We start from the raw sequence: 15,875 nt of genomic DNA on the forward strand, positions 1-15,875 counted from the left end.
GTTGTATTCTGTACACGTTTTATTCTAAGATCTAACAGCTGGAGCTCATTTCTTTAACCTTTACTAGGTGTTTGCTAGCAAACGTCTTAGTAGGACGAAGCTAAAACAGACCAGGAGTCTGACACTCTGAAGAGTCTCTGAAGAGACCATCAGTGCTCGTTCCTAGCACACCTCCGCCCCGATCCTTTTGCGACCTCCCCACTCCCTCCCCCCACCCCCGGCCCGCCCTCGCTGCAATGCCCCACGGCTAGCTGGAAGCCAGAGAGCTCGCGCGGATAAGCGAGGGGGCAAGAGCCGGGAGTAGGCACAACTCCAGTCGCCCGCGGGGACCTGCGTGATCTGGGGACGCGCGGTTCAGGCAGGTGCGCGGTCAGCAGCCCGGGGCGCCGCGTCGCACGTGGCAACAGGTGCAGCGCGGTCCCGGGCAGACGCCTGGGTCTGGGGCGCGTCGGCATTTAGCCCGGGAGCGTGCGGGGCTTCGGGACTGGGACGCGGGAGCGCAAGAGGGGGCAGCGAAGCGGCTGGCCGAGCCCGCCAACCTGCGAGCGGAGCAGAGTCGAGCGCAGCCGAGCGGAGCCGAGCGGAGCGCGGCTGGGGCCGCCCTGGCCTGCGTTCCGAGGTACAGCCACGAGCGACTCGCAAGTGTCTCGGGGCACAGCCCCCCCTTGGTCGCCGCCTGCCCTTTGTCTCCAGCAGCAAGGCGCAGGCTGGGGCCGCCTGGAAGGGGAGGCTGCGGGCCCGGTGGGGGGGGGGGGGGGCAGAGGCGGCGGCGCTTTTCTATTTACAAGTTTCCCGAACTCCCCGCCCTTGCTCCACCCCCAGCGGCTCGGGAGGCGGGGAGGCTGGGACGCCCCGGACTCCGGGTTCCCGCCCGGCTGCTGCAGCCTCCGCTGGCCTGCGGGGGTGGGGTGACGGCCTGGCCGTGTGTCCCCAGGTGCGCACGCTGCCCGCCGGGCACTGATTGCGCCGCGGGCCTCCGGGGTGGGCCTGGAGCGCCTCCGCCGGGGGTCCGGAGGGCGCCCGGGCTTGCAGTCCTGGTTTCCCCCGTCCTGCGTCTCGGCTCCCGGAGGAGGAGGAGGGAGGAGCTGCGGGTAAGCGCGGAGTTGAGGCGATTCGCGCAGCCCGGCCTGTCCGAGGTGGAGATCTCAGGCGAGGGTGGCGAGGGGACCTCCAAGACGCGACCGTCACAGGGTGACGGGACTGGCTTTGAGGGAGGGGGCGGGTATTCCCAGGGCTTGGCTGGGGGCAAAGTTGGGGAGAAGCGGGGAGGCACCCGCAGTGGAGCGGAGGCTCTGCGGGGAGCGGGTCTCACGTGGGGTCAGCTCAGCTGGTGCGGCGCGGACGGATGCGGATCTCCGTAGCTGTCACCTTCAAAGTGACCCGAGGGGTTTCCAGTAGACTCAGTCTGACAGGCATCTGCTCAGCCGGAAGCCACCCACCAGACACCTGACCCGCGGGGCCGGCAGTCCTGGCCTCGCGCGGTGCGGTTCGCTTGGGCCCATTCTCAGCTAAAGCACCCGGGGCTGAAAATGTGGCGTTCCTGAGGTTTGCTGCAACTCCCAAGGCCCTCCGTCCCGAGCCTGCCTACTTCCTGCAGCTCACTTGCGCTTTCCTAGCTCTCTAGAAAAATCCGTTCCAAAGTAAGGTCACCTGATTGACGACTAATGTGTTTTCTTACCTTACATCCTCTTCTCCGTTTTCAAGAGTTGTTGCCTTTGACTTGGAGTAATTTATTTTGGAGTAAGAATAGGAGAGATTAATTTTCACGTAATTTTTCACATACTCTGTTAACTACAACGGAGTATTCAGCAGTGGGTGTGCTAAGAAAGGAAACCCAGTGTGTTTTGTTGGAATAAAATCAGTCTTAGGCAGAACGGGGGAGGGGTGTAACCGGCAGCGTTCAGGTTTTGCCAGGTGAAGGGATTTCAATCTCCATCACACTAAATCCTTACCCCTGGGGGGGGGGGGTGGAGGGTGGGGTGCAGGTGTGAGGAGTGGAGGGAAGGAGGGAGGCAATCTGGGAGGGAGGGGAATAAAAAGGAAATGAGTCGCTGCTTCCTGGGAACCTATGGCCTCCTTAAGGAGTCTAGATAACACCCAGATAACTGTGTGTGGTTAACCTGAAGAAGAACTGAAGCGCTTGGAAATGCAATAAGGTAGACCAACTAGTTTGTCAGGGATCATTGGGCCAGGAAATGATGGACAATTTAAATTGAAACAGTGATGCCCTCCCTATTTGTATAGTGTTTTGCAATGTATTAAATGCATTTATTGGTATTTTTCTTTTTCTTTATCGTTCTTTTTCTTGACATTTTTCTTAAATACAGCATTCTATAAAGAAATTATACAAAGAAACGATTGGAACTACTTATCGTTAGAAATAAAAACATAGTGAAATTGAGTTTAAGATAGATTTAATTCGTGCAAACTTTTCCACTTCTTAAGACTGTCTTTATGTGGAGAAAATAGTGCTTGTAGAAGAGCTGTGCCTTTCCGTTCTGTATCAGTAATACATGGTTGCAATTTGGGATTATTTCATAGGGTTATAAAATTCTAGCTAGATTTCTTTGTTGGTATTTCAGTTACTAGTCTTAAGCACTTAGAAAGCGTGTCCCATGTACCCTTAATTCTGAGTAAGGTTCTTTTTACATCCATTAGAACAACCTCTATGTCCTGGAGTAGAGACAATTGCAAACCAGATTGTGTTTGTTGATAAGAAATAGTTGTGCCTTATATATACCATTAGGAACAACATTCCTCAAAATGGCTTTTTTCCAATTTCAAAAGTAATGCTTGCTGTAAAAAAAAAAAAAAAAAAAAAAAAAAAGGGTAGATTCAGAAAAAGTATAAGTGTTAAATAATTCCACCACCCAAATATAATCACAATGTTTTCTTCATGCTTGTTAATACATAACATAAATAGGTTTATTTTATTTTTTTTAATTTTTTTTTCAAAGTTTATTTATTTTTTGGGGGGGGACAGAGAGAGACAGAGCATGAACGGGGGAGGGGCAGAGAGAGAGGGAGACACAGAATCGGAAACAGGCTCCAGGCTCTGAGCCATCAGCCCCAGAGCCTGACGCGGGGCTCGAACTCACGGACCACGAGATCGTGACCTGGCTGAAGTCGGACGCTCAACCGACTGCGCCACCTAGGCGCCCCAATAGGTTTATTTTTTATAATTACATTTATACATGTACAGATTGCATGCTGATTTTTTTTTTTCCCTGCATAACTTAGGAGGAAAAAGCTCACATATCATTACAGTTCTGCAAGAGTTTTATTGTAGTGGCTACATAATATTACATTATACAGAGGTAACATGGTTGTTTATAAGCTGAACTTTTATTTCTAGTTACTGTTAAATATATACTGTTGCAACAAATATCCTTTATAAAACCTTATCTACAGGGCATACTTCCTTAGGATGGAGTCCTTGAAATACAGTTGATGGCTCAAAGATCTCTGGAGACAGATGGACCATTTGCTTTGCAAAAAATGTTTTACCCAAGTATGATCCCACTAGCACTCTGAGAGTCCTTGTGTTACTATAATGTTGTAATATGGGGAATCACTCTTAAAAGGAAAACTAATTCTTTTTATTAAAAATTTTTTTTAATGTTTATTTTTTGAAGGAGAGAGAGAGAACATGAGCCTGTAAGGGGCAGAGAGAGAAAGGGAAAAACAGAATCTGAAGCAGGCTCCAGGCTCTGGGCTGTCAGCACAGAGCCTGACGAGGGCCTGAACTCACTGTGAGATCATGACCTAAGCTGGAAGTCAGACGCTTAAATGACTGAGCCACCCAGGCACCCTGGAAAAATAATTCTTCTAGCTCTATAAGTGAACAGTGCTTTCTTTATATCTAAATTTCCATTTCTTTTATTACAAATTATGTATACCAAAAAAATTGTTACTTTTAATTTTTATTCCTTTTTAATTGAATGTAGGACATTTTTTTCTATTGGGGTATTAATATCTTTCTATTCATAAGAACTCTTATGGATTGATAATCTTTTGACTTTCATGTTGCATATCTTTCTTCCCCATTATGTCTTGGCCTTATAAAGACCAGTAGTACATGTTTATAGTGGTTTTGACTTAGAGATGTTCTAGACTTTAATGTAGCCAAGTCTGTTGACTTTCTCAAAAACATAATTAACACTTTTGAATCCTAGCTTAAATACATGACCGTGGCAGAAGATGACTTTTAAAAGAATCCCCCCTGGCCCCCATGTACCCTTAATTTTGATTAAGGTTCTTTTCAGATCCATTAGAACCACCTCTGTGTACTGGAGTAGAGACCATTGCCAACCAGATTGTGTTTGTTGATAAGTAATAGTTGTGCATTGTATATACCATTAGGAACAACATTCCTCAAAATCAGAACAGAAAGTTTTGAATTACAGGGAACAAAAATGTTTGAGGTGTGTTGTTCTGTGATAATGTCAACTAGGCTCACCACCCATCTAGTTTTACTCATTTGTAGTAGAATTTTGCTGTGCAATGATTGTTATAGTTCCATACTGAATTGGTGATGAGTCTTGATATCCAGACAGATGTATATGTAGTTGAAAAGTTGTCCCAAATTTCCAATATTATTGATAGATGAAACTATTGAAAGAGGGGAAAAAAGCCTCCTGACTTCCCAGGCTTGAGTTCTCTTGCCATACTATGGAAGCTTAAGTACACCCTGAGAACTTTTAGAAGCCTCGTTGAGGGTGCTCTCCATGTCTGAGTACCCACAAATAAACCACTGGACCATACGTGAGCCAGGAAGATGAGGTTGGTGTGCTGTGTGTGTGTGTGTGTGTGTGTGTGTGTGAGGGCACTTAAAAATGCACCCCAACTTTCTCTACAGGCAGGTGAGCCTACCACGAGGTGACCTCCCCCACTGGCCTGGCAGGGACTTAGACAGCAGTGGCTGTGGCCTTTAGAGAGGTGAGGAGAGACTGAGGGTGAGTGACTGTGGGCTGTAGTTGAAGGGCTAGGTCATAAGGCGTATGACTTCACCAGCCTGAGATTTGGTTTGGAAAAGCCAGCTTTAAGCAGGGTTCCCCAAACTTGACTTAGGGAAATCTGTTACAACAGAGTCACTGAGTTTGACTGGCCAACGACTTCTTCTAAAGATGTATTTTTCTAGGGGCGCCTGGGTGGCTCAGTCAGTTAAGCATCTGACTTTGGCTCAGGTCTCGCAGTTTGTGGGTTTGAGTCCCGTATCGGGATGTGTGTTCACAGCTCAGAGCCTGGAGCCTGCTTCGGATTCTGTGTCTCCCTCTCTCTCTGCCCTTCCCCCACTCTGTCTCTCTCTCTCAAAAATGTTAAAAAAATTTTTTTTAAAGATGTATTTTTCTAAATCAAGTTTCTACAAGATTGTTGAAATGGCCACAGTATTATTTGAAATCAGTTCTAACTCTTCTATGTGGGCAGTTATCCAGGATATTAATGCATGATTTTTTTTGTTCATTTGGCTCCAGATGAAAAAGATTTTTCCATTTTGGGGATGACAGATTTGAGGGCTAATCTTTACTCTGTAGACAAATACAGTAAAACTTCACTTTCATACACAGCAAGGTATTTTGCAATTGGTGATTGCCCTGATGTATCATGTTGACACAATCAAGGAAGAAAGGGTTTGCTCAACAAATACAGAGTTGTAAGCCAGTTTGAATCTAGAGGTGTTTTACTTAATAGCTTTCAAGCCCTTCAGAATTCCATTTTTGCATCTCTATCTTTGATTCCCAAACAGCCTCATTTATTTAAAAAATTTTTTTTATGTTTATTTCTGAGACCGAGACAGAGCATGAGTGGGGGAGGGGCAGAGAGGGAGGGAGACAGAGAATCTGAAGCAGGCTCCAGGCTCTGAGCTGTCAGCACAGAGCCTGACACGGGGCTCGAACTCACAAACCATGAGATAATGACCTGAGCCAAAGTTGGTTGCTCAACCGACTGAGCCACCCAGGTGCCCCACCTCATTTATTCATTAAAGCTAATAGGTTGGGGGTGCCTGGATGGCTCAGTTAAGCATCCGACTTCACCTCAGGTCAAGATCTCATGGTTAATGAGTTCGCACCCCGTGTTGGGCTTTGTGCTGACAGCTCAGAGCCTGGAGCCTGCTTCGGATTCTGCGTGTCTCTCTCTCTCTCTATCTCTCTCTCTCTTTCTCTCTCTGCCCCTTCCCCTCTCATACTCTGTCTCTCTCTCTCTCTCAAAAATAAACATTTAAAAAAAATGAAAAAACTAGCAGGTTTTCCTTAGCCTGCAGTTTATGCCCAATATTGAAGAGAAAATATTTCAAGATAAACTGTATTTAAGTCTTGCTAATAGTCGTATATCTAAGTTCATGAATGTTCTGTGTATGTATTACTTGCATGAGTAAAAGTAAGAAAAATCACTAATCCTACCACTATTCTAACATAGATGTTTTATTTCACTTTGAAGTTGTAAAACTAAAGATTGTTTTTTTTTTTTTTAATTTTTTTTTTCAACGTTTATTTATTTTTGGGACAGAGAGAGACAGAGCATGAACGGGGGAGGGGCAGAGAGAGAGGGAGACACAGAATCGGAAACAGGCTCCAGGCTCTGAGCCATCAACCCAGAGCCTGACGCGGGGCTCGAACTCCCGGACCGCGAGATCGTGACCTGGCTGAAGTCGGACGCTTAACCGACTGCGCCACCCAGGCGCCCCAAAGATTGTTTTAAAGTCCATTAAAGTTTGTCTTGAGGAGACGTGTTTACTTGTTAGTAGGGTTGACTCAGTTCTTTGTGAGCGTTGAAGGTCATGTGAAGGTAGTACGTAAGTTTCTCAAAGTAGCAGCAAAGGGCAAAGTGGTCACTGGGAAATTAACTTCCGGGTAGTGTAGTTTCCCCGAAATTGTACCCATTTCATGTTGCAGTAAGAGTTGTGCTAAGTGGAAGGGGAGGTCTGGCCAGCTTGGCACTGTGTGTGCACAGGAAGAAAAAGAGCACAACAAAACAGACTAAGAACGTGTCAGTCTTAAAGGTAAGGTGCCATGGAGAGAGGGGTTTAAAGCCATCAAATTCTGTATTTTCACTCTGTAAAAATTTTTGTGGTGTTTGTTTTGAGACACACACACACACACACACACACACACACACATGGCATGAGCGCGCGAAAGGCAGAGAGAGAGAGGGAGACACAGAATTCGAGGAAGGCTCCAGGCTCCGAGCTGTCTGCACAGAGCCCAATGCGGGGTTCATACTCAAGACCTGCGAGATCATGACCTGAGCTGAAGTTGGATGCCTAACTGGCTGAGCCACCCAGGTGCCCCTTCACTCATTAAATACGTGTAAGTGTTTGCACCTTCTCAACTTAGAGTCATTGCAAAGAAAATTAATGTTCATGGGCCAATCAACCACGATTCCCCTGATCTTCTACAATTAACTAAAACATTTAGGGACATTGGTTCCCTAAATTGGCATTGAGAAAGCAGTTGTTAAGAGTAGGAGGGAGAGGTGTAAAAATATATTCTTGTTTAAACATAAAGCTTATATAATTTTGGCTTATATAACACTGGCAGTGTTTGTTACGTCTTGGCTGCGGGGTTACTTCTACACTTTTTTTTGCGTTGAAAACTTGGTAACGTTGGGGTGCCTGAGTGGCTCAGTCAGTTGGGCATCCGGCTTTGGCTCAGGTCATGATCTCGCGGTTCATGAGTTGGAGCCCTGCATCGACTCTGTGCTGACAGCTCAGAGCCTGGAGCCAGCTTCGGGTTGTGTGTCCCCCTTTCTCTCTGCCCCTCCCCCAGTCATGCTCTGTCTCGCTCTTTCAAAAATAAACATTAAAAAAAAATTGAAAAACTTGGTAATATTTATTTGGGTATTATTTACATATATACCAATATTGAAGAAAATGTCACTATTTCTTCACCTTATTTCAGATAAACAGTTCATTTGTGTTTAGAAGTATTGAGTGACAAATGAAAAATTCTCTTAAGTTTGTGTCTTAAGATGGTTTTCATGATTGTTAATAATTGACATCAAGTTAAAACTGCATGTTCTCTTTTTTTTAAGTTTATATTTGAGAGAGGCAGAGAGTGGGAGAGAGAGAATTCCAGCTAACAGTGTGGAGCCTGCTGTGGGGCTCAAGCCCATGAACTACGAGATCATGACCGGAGATGAAATCCAGTCAGATGCTTAACTGACTAAGCCACCTAGGCACCCCTAAAACTGCATCTTCTTTTAAAACAAAACTCACTTGGTAAGCTGCATGGAACAAAAATAGAAGCTTGTATAGATATAAGCCATGTAAGAGCAGACCTTCAAAAATGATCTCCTCCCCCTTTTCACCCTGTCAAGTCAGTTGAGTTGTATTTGCCAGAATAAGTGCCAGTTAAAACACCTTGTGCTATGAAAAGCCTGTGTTTTAGTTCTCTAGTAACCTGCTATACTATAGTCCTCTTATTCTAGGCAAACTAGGGAATTGAACTCTATGTGCGCATTTCTACTAATCTAACTCAATAGATTATAATTCAGGCAAGGGTCCCAGAATTCCTACTTGTTGGTGATAGAGTCAGAAGGATTGGAGAAATGAGAAATGGGTGAAAAAGCATGCATTTTTCTATCTGCAAGAAAAACGCACTTGTTTTATTAGATCTTCAGTCTGGACTCCATATGTAGAATCCATTTATGTGTTTTATTAGATCTTCAGTCTGGACTCCATATGTAGAATCCATTTATGTGGAGTGTTATATAGTTAGAATTATGTTTTCATGTTAAATGGTAAATACAAGGCACGAGTAAGAATCCTTGCTGTTAAAAAACTGTGTGGCAAGCCGCAGACTATGTATTGAGCACTCCCTGTGGTCCAGATGTTGGTTGTGCAAGGTAGAAGGGCACAGACGTGGAAAAAAGAATTGGCTCCCATTCTCAGAGGGGTGAGCAGAAAAGCCTCAACCATTGTGAAAAGTGCAGTATTGAAAATGTTAGTGTCAAGGGTCCTAGAAATATCCTTCCCAGATCGTTAACATTGTGCCATATGTTGAGAATTCTACCTGCTACCTTGAGCAAATTTTGGCAAAGCTAAGTCTGTTTTCACATTTTTGGTTACCTGCAGCCTCTTCATCCTTAATGGTGGATCATGATTATTCTCAGAATTGTTGAGAAGCAGGATACTTAGCAGTGCTGTCTAGTTTCACTTACTTGTTCTGGATAATCTTTTTAGTGACCTCTTCCAACGTATTTTTGTTGAAACTTGTAAGCTTCTTGAGGACAGGGTCTAAACCTGATGATGTCGGGTGTATTTGCACTTTTGTCATGATTTGCACCAGATGTAGCCTGGAATAAATGATCTAGAGACTAATGGCATGGGAGTTTGAAATTCTTTCTTGCATCAGTCACAGCTACTGGAAGGTCTTTTAAGCCAGAGATAATAATTTACGTACTGCTTTTCTAGACTTTCCTCTTTGTCCTGTCCCTCACCCCCTGTGACAGACTCAGCAAACCTAGAGAGGCAGCCTCACTGGTGGCCCTGTGTCCTTTGAAAGCTGGTAGGAGTTGGGACAAGGTATGAGGTTCCTATTTCTTTGGAGTTACAGTTCTGTTTCATAATAAAGTGACAGTCTCAGAACATCTGGCAAACTCATGTGCAAATACTTGTACCGAATTAATTCCACTTGTGATAATTGATTACATTCTCCATTGGTGCAGACCATCACAGGCTAACCATTTCTCATACAGACGGGCTGTTTCTTGTTTCCAGAAATATGTATTTACGTTTTCTTTTTGTTTTTAATTTTTAAAATGTTTTTATTTATTTTTGAGACAGAGAGAGACAGAGCATGAGCAGGGGAGGGGCAGAGAGAGAGAGAGGGAGACACAGAATCCGAAGCAGGCTCCAGGCTCTCAGCTATCAGCGCAGAGCCTGATGTGGGGCTCGAACTCACGAACTGTGAGATCATGACCTGAGCCAAAGTCAGGCGCTTAAGGGACTGAGCCACCCAGGCACCCCTGTATTTACATTTTAAAAGCAATTCAGATGAATTTTCAGTCTGGGATTGTTCTTTCTCTCCTTGGACTTCGTAAGATTTAGAGAAATGCAAAACTGCTCTGAAATAAAACTTTTTGATGGCCCACAAAACTTGTTGGTTATTGAATTTGACTTGGTGCTCTTTAATAGTTGACTTTTTAATTTAAGGCTTAAAAACTTCTGATGGTGCTTTATGGAGCTATTAATGGCGGCTGTGTGGAGGAATTTACCAATTCATTTTACTTCCAGCATAAGAGGGGTGGTCTAGTCAATAAAATGGGGATGGAGATAGGAAAAATCCTGCATTTTTCTTTTCAGGAAAAACTTTAAATGATTTTATATTTGGAGCATGACTGTGGTGTCAGAAAATGGTTAGCTCTTATTATGCTGAACCCTTAAAATTGGAAACGTACACAATCAAATGAAAATTTTCTGCTTAAGTGATATAAGTATAAGCCTCCAGGACAAGGTGTTGTTTTTTTTTTTAACCTTGTTTTTATTAAGATTGGAATAATGGAGGTATTTCAACATTTAGCTGGATTTTACTCACCCTGATGTCCAGTTTGAAACTTTGGACACATACTTTGTTGTAGAATTGGAAAAAATGTTACTGATGTCCAGTACATTGGGTACAGGAGTTTAATGAGGAGTGTACAGACTTCAGAATTTGACCAAGCTGGGTTCATGTCTGAGGTCTTCTGTGTTAGCCACGTGGATTCGGCAAGTTACTTTCTTTTGCACCCCGTTACCCCATGAGGACAGTGGGGATAATACCTGCCACCTGGGGTTATTCTACCACAGTGCCAAATATATGTCCTCTCTTCTGATTCATGGCTAGGAAGTTTCATTTAATTTCCTCACCCGAACTTTGATAGGGTGGTTGCTTGGGTCTGTGGATGCTGCTCTCTTTGGGGAATTCAATTCCAGGTACAAGAGCATGATCACTTTTCCTTAAAAAAGAATTGGTTTATACCAGTAACAGTTGAGTGTATTTATTCTTCGACTCCAGCTTCGTCACCTCTTGATTTTCTTCGGAGTTTGAGTTTAGTGAGTTCCTGATAATTTTTTAGGATAATTTGTTATATTTGAGCTGCGGTTTTGTTGTTGCTTTTTGTTTTTGAATTTTATTGATGTATTTTGAGAGCAAGAGAGGGTGCACAAACAGGGGAGTAACAGAGAGCGGGAGTGAGAGAATCCCAAGCAGGCTCCATGATATCAGTGCAGAGCCCAATTCAGGGCTCGAACTCACAAACCACGAGATCATGACCTGAGTGGAAATCAACAGTTGGACGCCCATCTGACTAAGCTCCCTGGGTGCCCCATTGAGCTGTGTTTTTTTAATCGAAGCAAAAGGAAATGAAAATCCAGGAATGCCACTTACACACACACACACACAACACACACACACACACACACACACACACAACACACACACACACACACACAGACACATAAACACATGCTCCACACAAATATGATGAAAATCAAAGTGAAACAAGAACTCTGTATGTTTTTGGATAGTGCCTTGGAAATGGGACATTAAGGACCTTTTCACTCAACACACCATCCCTTGTAAGGTGGACAGCACAGGTTGGGAGAGGTCTATTTTATACATGAGGAAATTGACTGGAACTATTTGCATAAATGTTTTATATTATGACAAGTAAGTTAGAGACCCAGGACTAGGACCCAGGCCTTCTCTCCTGGTCTATTCCGTGCTCCCAGTATCATGCTGTTCCTTGACTACTTCTAAAGCCATAAAAAAGTAATGACTGTTGCTAGGATTGTCTCCATATTGGTGAAGTGGGATCAAAAGCATCCTAGTTTGAGAATGTAACATTTCAAATGACATTGCTTAAAATTATGGCTTGTTACTTTTCCATCTTCTAACTGCAGAACATAAACCAGAATGTTAAATCCTGTAAGCCACTAAGATCAGTAGCACAAATGGAAAGTTGATAGTTGCAGATCATTACAATGGTCTGTTACATTTCTGTGACATTTTACAGTTTTTATACTGCTTTATTCAAAAAGAACCAAAGAAAATTCTAACAAAACAGTACTCTGAATCATTTGATTAGACAGTAATACATTGTAAAATGTACCCACTTTACAGAGAGCTATCCAAGGCCATATATGTTGAATAGGAGCTCATACTTGTTTTTCTGAAACACATTTTTCCATAAATATCTTGAATCCTTTTTCCTTATTTGAAACTACATGGAGGCAGGTAATTCTTGGGCAGGTGGAGTTAATCCCAGGTAGAAATTTAACTAGATGGTGAGGCCTGGGGTCCATCAGAACTGGGAAGAGACTGTCCTGTAAAACCATAGTTACACCCTGAGTGTCAGTCATGGTTTCTAGCCCTAAAGGTCAATAGTTCTGTATTACCAAAACGACTTCTAAGGAATACATGGTATGAGGGCCTGACAAGTAGGCCATTTTAGAGGGGTCAGCTCTTTCTTCCTTGGAGCTGCTCCTATGGGTTACATCTGTACATATACTGACCTTCTGTTAAGGAACTCTTACTTGCCAGGGGGAGAGCCTGCCTTAGGTAATCATTTTCCACGTAAAAGGTAAAGGAAGTTGATGTTTAACGAAGGTTGGGAGGTACGATGTGAGGTGCCAACTTGCGTTAACTCCGCACACGGCATTTTTCAATTGGACTTGGCAGAATTCAAATGGAAAATTGTTTCCTTTTAGCCAAGTGGACTTTGAAGAGATAGGGCAACTGTCTGAACTGTTCTACACAAGGAGCTGGTCATGGGCATTTAACACTTTCCAGGGAAGTATTAAGTTTAGCTTAAAACAATGCCCAAGGGATACAGGAGTACTGATGCATAGGGGCGCTTGTACCCCAATGTTCATAGCACTCTCAACAATAGCCAAATTATGGAAAAGCCTAAATGTCCATCAACTGATGAATGGATAAAGAAATTGTGGTTTATATACACAATGGAGTACTACGTGGCAATGAGAAAGAATGAAATATGGCCCTTTGTAGCAACGTGGATGAAACTGGAGAGTGTTATGCTAAATGAAATAAGCCATACAGAGAAAGACAGCTACCATATGGTTTCACTCTTAGGTGGATCCTGAGAAACTTAGCAGGAACCCATGGGGGAGGGGAAGGGAAAAGAGAGGTTAGAGTGGGAGAGAGCCAAAGCATAAGAGACTCTTAAAAACTGAGAACAAACTGAGGGCTGATGGGGGGTGGGAGGGAGGGGAGGGTGGGTGATGGGTACTGAGGAGGGCATCTTTGGGGATGAGCACTGGGTGTTGTATGGAAAGCAATTTGACAATAAATTTCATATATTAAAAATAAATAAATAAATAAATAAATAAATAAATAAATAAATAAAACAATGCCCTGTGTACTCAGTCTAACCCCATTTCCATACAACAGTTTGTACTGCCTTTGGGGTAATTCCTTTAACCAGCTATGTATGCTTTAAAAAAAAAAGAATGTAGAGTCTTTACATCAGGTTACTCTTCAGCCAGTTGTCCAGTCCTTGACAATGTTCCGTGACAGGCACGGTGTGTACATGGTGGCGTGGTTTCAGTGGCTTAGTTTTCTAGAGACAGCTCTTTATGGGCTCAGTAGTGTCCTGTAACATAGTCTTACTGTCTTGACTCTCCTACGTCTTAACTGATTCTCATGAAAAAGCTTACTTGATTTTGGAATTCATAATTTCTACAAGAGTAAGAGTTTAATTTTCTTCCCTTCTCCATCAGGAGTACTTAGAATAGTGCTTTTATTAAGTGGCTTATAAAAGCCTTGATGGGGTGCCTGGTGGCTCAGGCAGTTAAGCATCTGACTTCAGCTCAGGTCATGTTTTCACAGTTCGTGAGTTCAGGCCCTGTGTCAGCCTCTGTACTGACAACTCAGAGCCTGGAGTCTGCTTTGGAATCTGTGTCTCCCTCTCTGCCCCTCCCATGTTCACCCTCTGTTCCCTCTCTCTCTCTCTCTAAATAAACATTAAAAAATTAAAAAAAAAGCATTGAAGGAATGCTGACCAAGATAAGGTATTATTTTAGGTTCTCAGAGGTCTCTTGGTTTGAGACTGTGGGTCCCTGGTATGTGGTCCTTAAATTGATTTTCAAAGTGACAGTTTGGGTCTGTGGCTATAGTGCCCTACACGGTCATGGGCAAAGACCTAGTCCTCTAGGGGGGCTTAGGTGCATATATGCAAGAGCAAATAGTAAAATGTAAAACTGCATAAGTAGGGCAGGTTTGATGTCCTTGAGATCAGACAAAAATAGTAGTTGGTGTAGTCAACATGCAAGATTTTCAGTAGGATTAGTTGGAAAATAGATTATAAAACAAGAACCAGGAAAACCTCTTAAGGCTCCAAAATGAGTTAATAGATGTGTTCTGGAATATACATACTGCTATTTACTGGCCACGTGATAGGTAAAAAGAAATCTTAATCGATATAAAATTAAGTACCATGAAATACAGCTAGGTTAAGTGTGCAACTATGAGTGTTGACGTATAATCGCTATCTGTGTGACCATCACAGCTATCAAGATCTAGAACATGTTCATCTCCCCAGAAAGTTGCCTTGACTGAACAAGTTGCTAAGGTTTGGTCATCAGTGATGATGAGGATAATAATAAAGCTTGTTTCACAAGGTTGTTGCCGGTATAACAGTAGTAAGTAAGGACTGTATGTGTTAGAAAGTTTCCAAAAAATTTCATTTACCTCTTAAAACAATCCTAAGAAATGGGTTGTTACTATTGCATCAGTTTTTCGAGGAGGAAAATGAGGCCAAGATTATTTTTGCCTTTATGAGCAAGGTGGGTGACCAGTAACCGAGTACATGAGGGAGCTCTCCACCAGTAACGCATGCCCTCCAAGTCTAGGCAGTTACATGGAGCTGGTGTGTGCCTAGCAAATGTTACTTGACCTGTGTTAACTGTCAGAAGGAAGGTGCAAGGAGTCTGAGAAGACCTATTGGAACTGGGTTTTAATGTCCATTGTTATTTATTAACTCTGTTTCTTGGGCAACATAGTCAACTTCTGGAAAGATCTGCAAAAGGGGAAGAGGTGTGGGAAGAAGGGGTTTGTCATGGGACCTGTGTCTCCCATGGGGCTATCACCTGGGAGGATGACCATGAGAACACTTTGAGAACTTTGAAGTGCTGTGTGTGGACATTCTTATCTCTATGGAAGAGGTGGCTGCCTGCTCCCCCATCCTGGCCTCATGGACTTGGCACCATGGGCAGAAGAGGAGGAACTGACAATGTGTCAGAGAGATCATCCTCACTTGACAGTTTTGATGGGCTGAACACGGTTTTACCCAGCTTTTTCTCACATATCTCTTGATTTGACATTCAAAGCCTCAGATAGTTTTTCAGCTATTATGTCAGCCATACTCGATGACATTTTAAGTGTCCTTAGGAGCAAAATGAAGACCTGGCTTTCTCATGGCGCCCCTCCAGATTTCTGGAGGGGAAATATTACTAGTTGGTAAAACCTGAAAGGCTCAGAAACGCCAACCCGCCTGTTCATTGTCCTCCCTCCAAACTTGATCAACTTTAGGGAGCTACACTTAACTGTTCTCCCCATATCTGCACCAGCGGAGTCCGTCCTCTGGATTTCCTTAGTCTGCGTTCCAGGTCTGCCTCAGCAGATTCTGTAATGACTTACTGGTGCTATCCTGTCTTAACTGCACTATTGGCTCTTACAGGGCTCCTTAAAGACAGGGACTATCTTCACCATTGTGTCCCTAGCAGAGCAGATGGCAAGTAGTAGGCAAATAATCAGCATTTGTTGAATGAATGGAAGCTCTTGTAGTAAAAGGTCACTTTCCAGCTGGGATATGGAAATTGGCGGCAATGGTGCGTGGAGTAACCGACCCCCACTTTGCTTCTCTGGCACTGGTCT

At 43.7% G+C, this 15,875-nt stretch overlaps 1 protein-coding gene across 4 annotated transcripts in view; it reads left to right on the forward strand.

Moving 5' to 3' along the window:
• The first annotated feature begins 797 nt into the window (after window positions 1-797).
• Window positions 798-15,875, forward strand: part of MTUS1 (microtubule associated scaffold protein 1) — a 172,172-nt gene continuing 157,094 nt past the window's right edge. For 3 of the 4 annotated variants that reach the window (XM_043559960.1, XM_043559969.1, XM_043559978.1), the window contains exon 1: window positions 818-1,091. The gene's annotated coding sequence lies outside the window, so the exon portion shown is untranslated. Of the gene's footprint in view, window positions 1,092-15,875 lie in introns of all 4 variants that reach the window. The other variant, XM_043559987.1, reaches the window with a different exon arrangement.

The sequence above is a fragment of the Prionailurus bengalensis genome, chromosome B1, assembly GCF_016509475.1.
Source record: "Prionailurus bengalensis isolate Pbe53 chromosome B1, Fcat_Pben_1.1_paternal_pri, whole genome shotgun sequence".
In the NCBI taxonomy this organism is placed as follows: domain Eukaryota; kingdom Metazoa; phylum Chordata; class Mammalia; order Carnivora; family Felidae; genus Prionailurus; species Prionailurus bengalensis.